Source organism: Saccopteryx leptura, chromosome 4 (assembly GCF_036850995.1).
Source record: "Saccopteryx leptura isolate mSacLep1 chromosome 4, mSacLep1_pri_phased_curated, whole genome shotgun sequence".
Classification (NCBI taxonomy): domain Eukaryota; kingdom Metazoa; phylum Chordata; class Mammalia; order Chiroptera; family Emballonuridae; genus Saccopteryx; species Saccopteryx leptura.
This window is the reverse complement of record NC_089506.1, coordinates 15,993,906-16,008,502: the sequence shown is the minus strand read 5'-3', so window position 1 is coordinate 16,008,502 and position 14,597 is coordinate 15,993,906.

Below are 14,597 nucleotides of genomic sequence, written 5' to 3'. Positions count from 1 at the left end.
TATTCTCACAGTTTCCTCTTGTGAAACAGAATAAGACTTATTGCTGCCATTTTACAGCTAAGAAAACTAATGTTCAGACAGGTAATGAGAATCGCACACAGCCGCATATCTTGCAAGAAGTTGAGTTAGGATTTATCAAAGAAATTCTTTACTTCTGATCCTGTCATTCTTCAATTGTATTATGTTGCTTACCTCTGAAGAAAAGCATGGTCAGTACCATAAATCTGTACCAAGTTTGGACTGAAGAATGTTATGGAATTAATAATGTTTGTCTTCAGATCACTTGTATTTTTATGTATAGACCCCCCTCACTTTCAGATGCTACCCCCTACCTCCTAGAATTCTGCCCTCCTGTTGGCCCTGGCTGAAATGATTGTCCACTGCAAGGTTATTCCTATGCTCTCTAACCCATGCCTCAGAATTTCTCTAAATTCTGCCCCCATCAGTGCTATGCAGACTGAATTAGTCTTGGATAAGAAAACAATTTTGTGCCTTAGACACAGTAGGCATGCTTAGGTAGGGGTTGAATGGACTGGAGTTAAGCCATTGCCTTGGAACATTCTGCTCTCTCATAAGGAAATTATGACAATAAATTATGCACCAATCTGATTATGGCTTGCTATCATATTACTCTTCCACAGCCCCTCACTCTCAAATACTACTAATCAATAAAACACAGTAGCAGAATCTCTCACCAGGATTATAGGAAAAATCCCAAGGTCACATATGAAGCTGAAAAAGAATTTCTCCCCTCCCCCAACTAGGTATTTCTCCAAGGAGAAAAGTGATCCCACTTCTTTAGACTCGTTAGTTCACCCACTCTTGGTATCATCCTTGCATTTTAGCAGAGATATTTAACACCTTCGTTCAAAGGTGTCTTCAGGTAGAATGGTGGGCTAATTGCAGAGTATAAGATGGGGGTGTAAATATTTCTACAAAGATGGGTTTTCTATAGATATAACCACTTTGATCCCCCTACTTCCAGATTTATGACAACAGAACTCCTGGATCAGGTCTCTTCTGTAGAGGGGTGTAATGATATGGGGACTGCCACAGACTAGAAAGGCCTGTTATCTGAAAGAATACAAAGAAAAGAGAAGGGAAAGGAAAGGAAGAGAAGGGAAGGGAAGGGAAGGGAGGGGAGGGGAGGGGAAGGGAAGGGAAGGGAAGGGAAGGGAAGGGAAGGGAAGGGAAGGGAAGGGAAGGGAAGGGAAGGGAAGGGAAAGGAAATTAACTTTTATTGTGTACTTCCTCTATGTCAGGCAACTTATACATATTAATTCTCATAAAATCCTAGAAGCCATTATTAGCATCTTTCTTATGTAGGTAAAAGAAATTAGTTTAGAGAGGCCATATATCCCCCCCAATGTTCATTAAATAGTTCATTTATATGTACACTTTAATACTACATTTTAAGAAACTTGTTAAACAAGTGCACTATATGTACCTTATAAGTTATGGTGTCCTAAGCCTCTCTTCCTTCTACTATATCTTCCTAAATATATAAATTGTGCTGTGTGTGCTATTAGTAACTAGGGACAAAACTGTGTGAAACTCATGCAAGCCTACATACTAGAACAGTAGTACCACTACATGAGAAAGTATATTTGCTCTTCAATATCTAATCCACTAAGATGGGATAACAATAGAAACACATCACATGTTCTATATTAAGATCTAGTCATATTCTAGCATATAGTTAACACCTGAATGCAAAGTGAATGGAACCCAGAAAAAATAGAGGAATTGTTGAAAATTTAAGAGTATTTAGCTTGTAAAAGACTATATATGACTTACCTTCATGAATTTCTAGTGCAACAACACTTATTTTCTAGACCAGGAATCTAAGGACAGAAAAAGTAAAATGATTACCCTAGTATACAGTTGTTATTTGCCATACACACATATTTTTAAAGCAGACTTACCTGCGATGTCAAGGTGCCCTTCAGTAATCACAGGACCACCTCTACAAGCTATCCTTATGAAGATTAATTGTTTGTTTACCACTGATGGCTCTGGCACGGAACCAGGCATAAAGAATATGTGCTCAGAGCTCAAGAGACACACAATCTAAATTAGAAAGACAAATAGATGTTTTAAGAGCTCAAATGGTGATTAGACCCTTGAAATGTAAGTCACCATGTTCACATGTATTTAAAAAAAAAATGTTATTTGTCCCCTTTCATTGTCTTAACAGCTCATAAATACCACTGAGATGGGAAGAATGACAATAAGAGCATTTGTGCAACTGCATGTGACTGCTTGAGAATATTATTCATTTTAGTGAGCTTATTACTGGACAGCTGTTTACAAATTTAGGAGCAGATTGTTCCATGGATGAATGAATTTTGGTTGAAACAGGAACATGAGGGCCCTTTGAGGTCCTTGCTGATAATATTCATTCTAACCAGTGCTGCATAGTTCCCCATAGGGAGCAGTTGGTTTTTCCACACCACTTGATTAGTGGGAAATATTGTCTGAATTATCCTGACATATAAACCATATCTTTAGAGACTCTGAAAGCCCAGGAATCCATATGGAACCTGGAAAAAATTTTTTTTCAGACTTTAGTATTGAAATGCAGTATGGTTTAAAATTCTTACAGGCTACTGTCTACTTGTCATCAAACAGGTTATATTCATCTGGTCCATCTTAATGCCAAAAATGGTCCCTAAAGAACCATTATTTTAAAACCATTGTAAGCATAGAGTGCAATTGTCAGAACCAATTTCAGACCCTAATTCTGCCTCTTATTTATCACTTGAGCAAGTCACTTAAACTTGAGAATCATTGTCCCCTTGTGGAAAACGGGAATACTGATACCAATATCTCAGAGGTATTTTTAGAATAAAATGCGTTATTTTTGTAAAAAGCTAGCATAATGTTTTCAAAACATAGGTACTCCAAAAAATGATAGATAGTTATTATTATTACTGTTACTGTTCTCACTTATGTACCTTAATCAGTTTAGAAGTGCTCCCACCACAGAGAATGAAAACTATATTCTTTGTAATGCATCGTAAAGAAAAGCATGTTTGCTATATAATAAGACTTACACCTGAACAATGTATTATTTTTGCAAGAGATTTAAATTCACTGTGCTTCAGTTTTCTCATTGAGAGAAAAAAAAGGAATAATAAGGTATGTGTTAAGTAGAACAGACTTATAGTAAAGTTAAACTACAATAACAGTAAAAGTAAAGTTGGAGGAAAAACTGAAAATTGGGTCAAAGAGGAAAATGATTCATTACTGATTTGAAAGGGGAACAGTGTGCTATACAAACAAGGTTCAGAGTTGAAAAGATGCAATAGGTCTTTGAAATTAAGAGGTCAATGCTAAATGAATGTTCGATAAAGAAAATCATTTCAATTGTCTAAACTATTTCTCTGGCAAAGATAAAGAGCTGATTATTGATCTTCTTAGTGAAAATATTCTAAATTCCATTAGCCTAAAATGAATTTTTAAAAAACTTTGCCTTTTAAAATTTAATTTACATTTTGCAAATAACATTCTCATTCACTATCTAAGTCACTCTTGAAATAAATATGGAATACCCAGGAAGAGCCCAGTGGAGAAACTTAGGGGCAGGCCTGACTCACCCAGAATGAAAAGGTGTGTCGGGGACTGTGGGGAGTGAGAACTCATTTCGAAGACGGAGGCCAAATAGAGTTTGCTGATGGCCTTGTTTGTAGTTTCCAGATGAAGAATATCTTTGAAGAGGCTGGATTCCACTCTTATAAGAATTCCCAAAGATCCTGGCTCTCCTTTGGCCCGAGAAATGGCTCTCTGATAATGGTGTCAGCAGTCATTATGATTTCTGAGGACCTGTTTCATGTTCATAGTAGCTCCTTCAATTCACCCAAGTGTCTCAGGTAATGTCCCGAAATACAATATTTAAATAGTCCTAGTTTCTTGTACCAATTTACTCACTGATGAGCTCTCCCACAGGTGAGGAAATGAGAAACCATGAAAGGTATATATAAACCTGACAGCCAGCCTACTTGGACAGAATTTTGCACAGCAAACTGCTTCACTTCTTGCACCCAGATAGCTGTCGCATTGATTTCCACCATCTGCCCAGCCTATCATGGTGCTCAATTACGACTTCCTTTATTCGGGAAGGTTAATTAAATCCTTTTATTAACTTCACATACTGTAATTCCACACAGTATTTTTAAGATATGAGTATTATTTTCTTTTCTCCTTCAATATTCTGCATGTAACCTTGAGATGTCTATATTCTAAGCTGTCTTCCTCCCTTCCCCCTACAACGAGCTCTTTCTTTCTTCTGCTCACCACTCTGTTCTTGCGGTCTTAGTTATCCGCTGTAACTACTCCTTGCCGAGGTCCATCCTATCTCTAAAGGTTTCCTCTTTAATCACTTTCCCTCATTTCTTGTGTCCTTGGGTGACCCTATAGAGTCCTCCAAATTTTACACTGCTCTTTTTTTTTTTTTAATTTTTTCTATCTAGAAAGAAATTTAAAAGCAAAGAGTGACATGTTATTAATCACATGCAAATTTATGCATGCCTTTTCTTTTCCCCAAAGCATTTTTTCATGGAGCAAATACAGATTTATTTTAAACTGAAGACATACTAAGAGTTATTTTTCCATTATTTTTTTTTATTTTTTTTATTTATTTATTCATTTTTAGAGAGGAGAGAGAGAGGGCGAGAGAGATAGAGAGAGAGAAAGAGAGAGAGAGAGGAGAGAGAGACAGAGAGAGAGAAGGGAGGAGGAGCTGGAAGCATCAACTCCCATATGTGCCTTGACCAGGCAAGCCCAGAGTTTCAAACCAGCGACCTCAGCATTTCCAGGTTGATGCTTTATCCACTGCGCCACCACAGGTCAGGCCTCCATTATTTTTAATGCATTGATTTGACATAGACTATGCTCATTATAGTAATATTAGAAGGCAGAGAGTAAAGTGAATAAGAAATAATAACTACATACAAGGAAGTTAGTGACCATATAGGGTACAGATAAGACAATATCCCAATAATATAATATAAACCACATAGGATAAGTTTAGGGAGAGGCCTAAACTTATCCCTAAACCCTAATAAAGGCCTAAGGGTTACTGAGGAAGGTATAGTCAATAAAGTGGATCAAAGGCATTCTTTAGCAACAGGATGCATTGAGATTGATAGAATAAAAAATAAAGGAGAAAGAGAGGGAGACTGAGGTTGCTCGTTTGAAACCCTGGCTTTCATGGTCAAAGCACATGTGGGAGTTGATGCTTCCAGCCTCCCCTTCTCTCTCTCTCTCTCTCTCTCTCTCTCTCTCTCTCCTCTCTAAAATAAAATAAGTTTTATAGCTATAGTCAAGGTTAAATTATTATTAATTTATTTTTTATATTTCCTAGATTTACCTGGAAAAAGGTTAATTATATTCTCCTACATAAGCATTAGCTTTAGCTACTTTGTGGCTTTTGTTCCTTCATGAAAAGAGATGCACATCCTTCAATGTAGAAAGGTGAGTGTTCACACTGATTTGTTGCAGCTAAAGGAATGATATTGTTACCCCCCTTGCAATAGAAAGAGAAACTATGTCAATTATTTTAACATCCTGATCCAAAAACATACTTCCCTGTGATTAAACATCTCACAAGAAAAGTTAGAAAATGGCGATGGAATGGTAGAGCTCTTCCTTGCTCATGCAGGATGTCAACTAGAGGCTATGTAGCCCAGGGTGTGGCCAAGTGCTGCCTGCAGGGAAATCCAGCTTTGCCTGTTTGTTTGCAGATGATCTGCGGCTGGATCCAGATACCTTTTGCACGGAATCCAGAGCAGTGGCAACAAAGTCTGAGGTCGTATGGTCCACAACACTGGAAATATTTACTACCAGGCTCGCAGAAAATGTTTGCCAACCTCTGATTTAGTCCAATTCCCTTCACTCTGTATGTGTGGATATTCAGTTCAGGAGAGATTCAGAAAATAAAGTAAGAATTAAGTTCCACATCTCTTGTTTCACAGGCAAGGGCCTCAAAAAAAATTAAAGTGAAAATTTTTTTCCTATTAATTGAATAATAGTCTAAGCTTCTGTCTGCTCAGACCAATCACTCACTGCCCTGAAAATGTGTCACGCACTTTTACGAAATGCACCTGTTCACACTCTCCCATCTATTTGGAATGTCATTTCTTCTTGCCTTGTCTTCCCAGAAAACTCCTACTTATCTGTAAGGCCCAAGCCAAATGTTTTATCAACACAACAGCTTTCCTTAATCTTCCTAAGCAGAAATAATGGCTTTCATCTGTATTCTTATAGCAATTAATGGGTGTCTTTTATAAAACTTATATGTCAAACTTATGTCAAACTAGCACAGTTAAGAATGAATAATGCTGCCTAACCAGGAGGTGGTGCAGTGGATAGAGCATTGGACTGAGATGCAGAGGACCCAGGTTCAAGACCCCCAGGTCACCAGCTTGAGCGCGGGCTCATCTGCCCTGAGCAAAAAGCTCACCAGCTTGGACCCAAGGTCACTGGCTTGAGCAAGGGCTTACTCAGTCTGCTGAAGGCCCATGGTCAAGGCACATATAAGAAAGCAATCAATGAACAACTAAGGTGTTGCAACAAAAAAACTGATGATTGATGCTTCTCATCTCTCTTTGTTCCTGTCTGTCTGTCCCTATCTATCCCTCTCTCTGACTCTCTCTCTGTCCCTGTAAAAAAAAAAAAAGAATGAATGCCACTCGATTGTACATCTATAAATGGTTAAAGCAGTAAATTTTGTGCTATATATATTTTACTACTACAAAATAAGAATAATAAAGAGAATGAGCATTATTCATGCACAATTCTGAGATTCTTGTATGGACATTGTGGGACCTAGTTTACAGCAAATATCATTAGTGTATACCAGGGGTCAGGAATCTTTTTGGCTGAGAGAGCCATGACCGCCATATATTTTAAAATGTAATTCTATGAGAGCCATACAACGACCCGTGTACGTTACACATTATCCAATAAAAATTAGGTGTTGTCCCAGAGGACAGCTGTGATTAGCTCCAGCCACCTACAACCATGAACATGAGCGGTAGGAAATGAATAGATTATAATAGATGAGAATGTTTTATATTTTTAATGTTATTATTTGTTTTTATTAAAGATTTGTCTGCAAGCCAGATGCAGCCATCAAAAGAGCCACATCTGGCTCACGAGCCATAGGTTCCTAACCCCTGGTTTATACCCTGCTCAGGAACTTTTATGAAACATATCTGAATGCTGAATATGTTCTTTCTAAATCACTTTTGTAATGTTATGTTTTTTTTGTACATACATATGAATGTGAAAGAGCATTAATTTTAAAGAGAGAGTGAGACATTATAAGCCATTTCTGTTCTGGCATTACCCACCATCTGCTCCATAGCAAGAATAAGCTACTTATCATATCTATTTGTCAGAGTTCACTCTAAATTGTCATCCTCCACCACTATCTTCGTCCCTTCAGCAGTGATCTTTGTTTCCATTCTGGGCCCCGTGGGTCTCCGCTCCAAAGCTTACCTGATGAGGTAGACACCCTGGGCTTCTAGCCAGAGAGCCTAGGCCGCAACCACAGAATGCACACTCTCTTTGTCTGTGGTTGAAAGTTCAGACTTAGGAGGAAGAATGGTTGTAACTATAAAATAAACAGCCCTGCCTGTTGTTCTCTTCATTGATAACTGCATGGGTTTAAGCAAATGCAAAAATACAATTCTTCTGCATTTCTGTAAATGCTTCCTGCTGATGTAGGTGAAATACCCATTTGCCTATAGTACTGAATGTCGTGTAAGAAATCCTCTCACTGAATTTCTGTTCTTTCTTATGTTTTCTTTCAATATCATCTCCTGACAGCATTAATGGGAGAAAAAGAAAAAGAATATAGAAAGGACTTCAGTGAGAATTCCCTGATGAACTGTTCCACACCAGCCTTCAGAGAAGGCATTTATGTCCAATGACAGTTGTTGTCGGTTCAAAATACGTTTGCTAATAACCAAATTTAATTCACCTTGAAAGTCTTACACATAACAGAGGACTAGACACAAAATAGGCAAACTTTGACAATCTAATTGTACTATATAGGGGAGAAAAAACATCAACTCAATGTTGTCACATCTAAGAACTTGGTGAATTCAAACATCTTTGGGTTGAATCCCACGCATCTAATTGTCAGGCTAACTTGTCAAACTATATGTTCAGGAAATATAAATTAAAAGCACATGAGGTAATTCAAAAGAGGAACTGGGACAGACAAAAGAACATGTGAAACAAATACCCAGTGTCACTAGTGATCAAAGAAATACAAATGAAATATATATTAACTTTAACATGAATACTACTCCCAGGCTCAGGTAATATAGACATTTTAATGCATATCTATTTAATGAAAGTTAGCTAAGCTTTTTAAAAACTAATTTGACTAAATCTATTAATAGCCATAAAAGTATGTTTTAATCCAGTGATTTAACTTCTTAAATATCTATCCTAAAGAAACAATATAATATATAAAAAAAATTATGCTCAAGATATTCAGATGGCTACTGTTTATAATAGCAAAACTTTAGAGCCCATTAAAAATGAAATCTGCCTCACTGATTAAATAAATTATTGTAAATTTACTTAATCTTTTTATAACCTATTAAATGCATGCTTATATAGGGCTTAAAATAATTAGAAACAGGATTAAATATGTACTAAGTAAAAAATAAAAATATTAACCATATATTGCAATCATAAATATGTAAAATAAGAGCACAAAACAAACAAAATATAGAAAAAACAAGAGAATGAAAAGAAGTATAGAAAATACTGAAAGGAATGTCATAAAAATATTGGAAGGCTTCTTTTGTTGTTTATTTGTTTTTGTTTTAATATTATAGTTTTCTTTCCTTCTTTCTTTGCTTTCAAATTAACTCAAATCATCTCTAACATATATAATGGGAAGATATACTTTTAAAAATATTATTAACTTTTTACTCTAATTACTATAGTCTCTTGAGGTGATTAATATAGTTAGATATTTAGCTATTTACTGTTTTGCTCAATCAATTATTCTACTACCTGAGAGAAAGCCAGAACATTCCTGTTGTTTGTTCAGTTTGCTAATTTTGCTGTTCAAATTGCATTTTTCTTATTGTTATGTATTAATTATGCCAACTTGGGAAAGTTATATATGTATATAGCTTTTCTTAGCTTCAGTTTCCTCACGTGCAAAATGGTAATAACAATAAGAAGAACAATAGTAACCACTTCACAAGGGGCTTTGTGAGGTATTAGAGCAGATCACAAAGGCAATATTGAGAGCCGGTACTTAAAAAGTTCTCTCTCAAGAGTCTCTAACATCCAGGTCCTGGCTGGTTGGCTCAGTGGTAGAACATCAGCCTGGCCTGTGGAAGTCCTGGGTTCAATTTCCGGCCAGGACAGACAGAAGAAGTGCCCATCTGCTTCTCCACACACCCCCCTCTCTTTTCTCTCTATCTCTCTCTTCCCCTCCTGCAGCCAAGGATCCACCGGAGCAAAGTTGGCCCAGGCACTGAGGATGGTTCCATGGCCCCTGCCTCAGGTGCTAGAATGGCACTGGTTGCAATGGAACAATGCCCCAAATGGGCAGAGCATCGCCCCCTAATGGGCTTGCTGGGTGAATCCCAGTCGGGCACATGTGGGAGTCTATCTCTGCCTCCCTGCTTCTCACTTCAGAAAAATACAAAAAAAAAAAAGTCTCTAACATCTGATAGCACCAACCACCATCATATTATTTATTTGAGCTATCTACAATACAGCCTCTTGGTTTAAATTAGAAAAACAAACAAACAAACCAGCAACGACATTGCATGTGACAGTAAACTGCATGTTTTCAGAATAGAGCATCAGTAAGAATTCAAAAAGGAATTTTTTATCTAGTCTTATAGCTGTTATGTGCTTTTGAGAAAGGCTTTAAATATTCTCTGGAATGAAATCCTTACACCCTTCCTAATAGGATCCAAATACTATTAAATGTGTTATAATGTTTCAAGAATAATGGTACAAGAACGTTTTGAAAAAAAAAATACGGGTCTTGTTAATATTCTAATTTCACAGGCATATTTCTACTTGACAACTGTGGGTATTATTTTAATTAGAGTCATACTTACATTCTAATATAAAAATTACAACTAAAAGCAGTCTTAATTTCTACCAAGAATAATTTACTATATTCTTTTCACTTTATTCTTGAAACCACACCCGTTACAAATTATCTTGTCTCTTTTAATTAGTAGCCTAAAGCAGTCTTCTTGTTTTCTGCTCTTCTTTGCTATTTATATCAATTATCTTTATTTCTTTTTAAATTTTCCCTTCATTTCAACTTCAATGTGATCAAACCAGAATAAAATGATAATAAAGTACTTTTTACTGGCTTTTAAATAAAAATCTAGTTAGTATTACTTCCATTTATTTCTAAATAGTAGGGAAGTATACACTTTAGTTAGGCATAATGAGAAAAATAAGAAATAAACACACTTAAAGCATCAGTGTGCTCTAGTTAGAAAAGTTTATTGTATCTAACCACCTGGACCTTCAGAATAATTGAGAAAGGAGCCTTAATTGTTTTGTATTTTGCATATTTCTTATTTAATTTCAATTCAGGCCAGTTATGTCACAGATGTGAAGTAAACTCTTTTTTAAAAAAATCACTTTTAAATCTTCAGAGTGTCATCAAGATATTAGATGCCAATTAAACATACCCAACTTGGCATACCCAAATCTGAGTTTTTATTGTGAATTAATGGTTGAACAGATATAATTAAATGTCTCGTGTGCACATTTTTCTTTTTTACTTTTCTGAAAATACATTTTTAATTAACTTAACCTATAATATTTGTTTCTGATATCAGTAACTGCTTCTATAACTCAGAGCAATATTCAGTGACTTAACCTGTATAATACACATGCTAGAAACAACATACATATTTATTAGACCAATTTTCCAGTGAAAAAATAATTTAGTAACATAATTACATCTGAGATTTAATGTATATGTCAAATACATCAATTTTGCTGAAATCTCCAGTCAGATCTATTACTTTGGAGGAAAATTTAGCAGAAGTTTTAAGACATGGACATTTTGTGGTGCTGTTATGTGAACTAAATCTATAAAATAGAAATATCCAATTTCATCTTATAATGAAATTAAAATTATAAACTTATAAATTTGTAAGTTTAACAGTATTCCCCACTATAATGCACTTCATCACCCAATAGCAGCTGAAGGCATTGGAGTTTTGCCTACTTCTTCATTGCTAAGTAGGCTGACTGAAGTACCTTCTCATATTTTTATGGAAGTATTTGTTTAGCACATCATAGTATTTAATGGTGCCAACTCTCTTCCAACATTTAGGAAATTCTCTCTGATTGAATCTCATACAGAGTGCAGATGTGTTGAGAAGTGTAATGAAATGTGAGCAGAGTACACATTTTCACCGTACACAGAACACAGTGTCACCCCTTTGCTTTTGCTGGCCGTCAGAGTTCCCTCATTTGAGGTTGCTATTGGTTCTGATCAATGAGGAGTAGTAAAGCTTCCTTTCTTACACGTTTCTCTTCCAGATAGCGTAATTTAAAGATCACTCATCTCCTTGGCTCCTAGGAGGTCCTTTAAAATTGGTGGTTTTAGTTGTTTGGGAAACCCCCTTGAAAATCTAATGAAAACTATGAAATGTTTTCCCTGGAAAAATTAAGTGTTTTTCAATCTCTCTCCCTCTCTCTCTCTTTCTCTCTCTCTCTCATACACACATGCACACACAAGCACAAATATACATGCACTATTTTACATGCCTATTCCAGAGGTTTACAAAGTTTCTTGACTCTTATTGGTGGACCACCTCAACCACAGGTATTCAGCAAAAATTTCCTTAAGCGCATTTTAAAATATTTTTCTTAAATGCATTTCAACAATATTCATTCTTTGGACCCAGTCTTTGGTTACATGTCTCTGTCTTTGAGCTTCCAAAATATCTACCTATTGGCCTGGATATATTCTGACTACCTCACTACGTTTCTATCTTCAAAATGCCCCTTTGCACTGCCTGCCTTTTGTCTCTTCAGCTCGGTTCCGAACCACAGTTTTCCTAATATTCTTCCTGAATACCCTGGCCCTGGATTTCAGGTTAGCCTTGAAGCTTCTCTGTAGCAAGCTTGTTTTCGCTCTCTGGGAACCATTGATCCAGAATTCTTAATGAAATAGATCAATGCCCCAACATGATAACTTTTTCTTGCATACCAATATATGCAGAAGTCCCCATTACACACATATCTTATCTGAGAGGAGAGACAGCCAAATAATTTTTTAGGAAGCATTTTCATTTGTGTAGTTAAAATATCATTGGTTCAGCAATTCGTGTAAATGGAAGTTAGACAGCAATTTATAATAGAAATCTACATATAATCTTTAGATAATTTGAAATAATAATTCACTACTGCCACATTTCTTTTTAGTGAATGCCATACAATAAAGAGACTGCTTTGTGCCCTGGCCGGTTGGCTCAGCGGTAGAGCGTCGGCCTAGCGTGCGGAGGACCCGGGTTCGATTCCCGGCCAGGGCACACAGGAGAAGCGCCCATTTGCTTCTCCACCCCTCCGCCGCGCTTTCCCTCTCTGTCCCTCTCTTCCCCTCCCGCAGCCAAGGCTCCATTGGAGCAAAGATGGCCCGGGAGCTGGGGATGGCTCTGTGGCCTCTGCCCCAGGCGCTAGAGTGGCTCTGGTCGCAGCATGGCGACACCCAGGATGGGCAGAGCATCGCCCCCTGGTGGGCAGAGCGTCGCCCCTGGTGGGCGTGCCGGGTGGATCCCGGTCGGGCGCATGCGGGAGTCTGTCTGACTGTCTCTCCCTGTTTCTAGCTTCAGAAAAATGAAAAAAAAAAAAAAAAGAGACTGCTTTGTGTCATTTTATTTTATTTTTCCTATTTGACATACTTTAATGACTAAATGTAGAAAAGTAGACATCAAGGAAAATAGGAAGAAGAATATTAAAAGGCTGTGATCATCTATAATGGGAAAATATTTCTTAGTGGAGAGTTTACGATGGAGAATTGTGTGCATTTAAAAGCTCAATTACTTAGAATACTTTAGCTATGATCTTTTTCTTCTTTTTTGAACAATCATTTAACTATATGTTAACCAGAGACCCCATTATATTTTATTTATAATTTCATTATTAAAAGATATTTCCTGTAGTTCTTATTACTAATGTGCTATCTATGAGGCAAAAGCACTAAATCTAAAATGGGCATTGGTGGGATATGCTTTGGGTCATCGTTTGACCATCAGGAGTCACCATGTCATCTGATAAGTATGACCCTCATCAAATGCCTTCATAAAATTTGTAGATTGTTTCTATTTGTTAATAACTTTCTAGTGAGAATTTATTTATTTTATCATTTTTAATTTTTAATTAAAGTAGAATAATGATAAAAATCAAAATGAGTTCAATTTTATAATTTCAGGGTAATTAGAAATTATTACACAGAGAAATTGATATATTTAAGTTATTTTAAAAACCTAGTAAAATGGCTTAGCTTTAAAAAATTTTTTAAATGAAAAGAGGAGAAATAGTGAGACAGACTTCTGCATGTGCCCCAACTGGTATCCACCTGGCAACATCTGTCTGGGGTCGATGCTTAAATCACCTGAGCTATCCTTAGCACCTGGGGTGATGCTTAACCAATTGAGCTACTGGCTGTGAAAAGGGAAGAGGGAAAGAAGGGAGAGGGGAAGGGGAAGAAAAGTCAATGATCACTTCTCTTGTGTGCCCTGACCAGGAATTGAGCCTGAGATGTCCATATGCTGGGCCAGTGCTCTATTCACTGAGCAAACTGGTCAGGGTAGCTTTAAACATTTTAGATAAAGTAACTTTTTGCTCAATTATATAGTCAATTAAGAAAGAAATTTATATCTGATATTTGAATGTATGGAGATGTTTATTATTTTAATTTTATTTAGAAAATTAAATTTAATGGTCTGACATTGATCAATAAGAGTACATAGTTTTCAGGTAAAGATTTCCATGCATTTGAACTGTTGATTACATTGTGTACCCATCACTCAAAGTGAAGTCATTATCCATCACTGTATATTTGTCCCTCTTCACTCCTTTTCCCTCACCCCCTCCCTCACTACTCTGCTAAATACTTCACTTTTATCTATGTCCATGAGTCGCAGTTTTATATTCCACTTATTATTTTTAATAAACTTAATTAGTGAGAATTAGACTGCCATTAGCAGTCCTGACAAATAATTTTAACGAAGGCCTAAGGAGGACTAGAGCTTCCAATTGCACAGCCTGTAAGACGATGTGGGTTAGTATGTGTGTGACTGTGACTGTGCGTGTGTGTGCGTGTGTGTGTGTGTGAGTGCGCATGTGCACACTACTTACCTCTTCATGATGGATGTCAAGTCACCAAATATTCAACGTTGTTATTAATAATAAAGACAGGAAACATCGGTAGTTTAATAGTATTTTCAGCCATTAACAAGTTAGAAGACAATAAAACTCTGGTTGTAGAAGAAAAATTCAAAAGGCATTGAAGAGTTTATGATAATTGAGAGGAAATAACTCAATGACTATACATGGATAATCAAAATCTT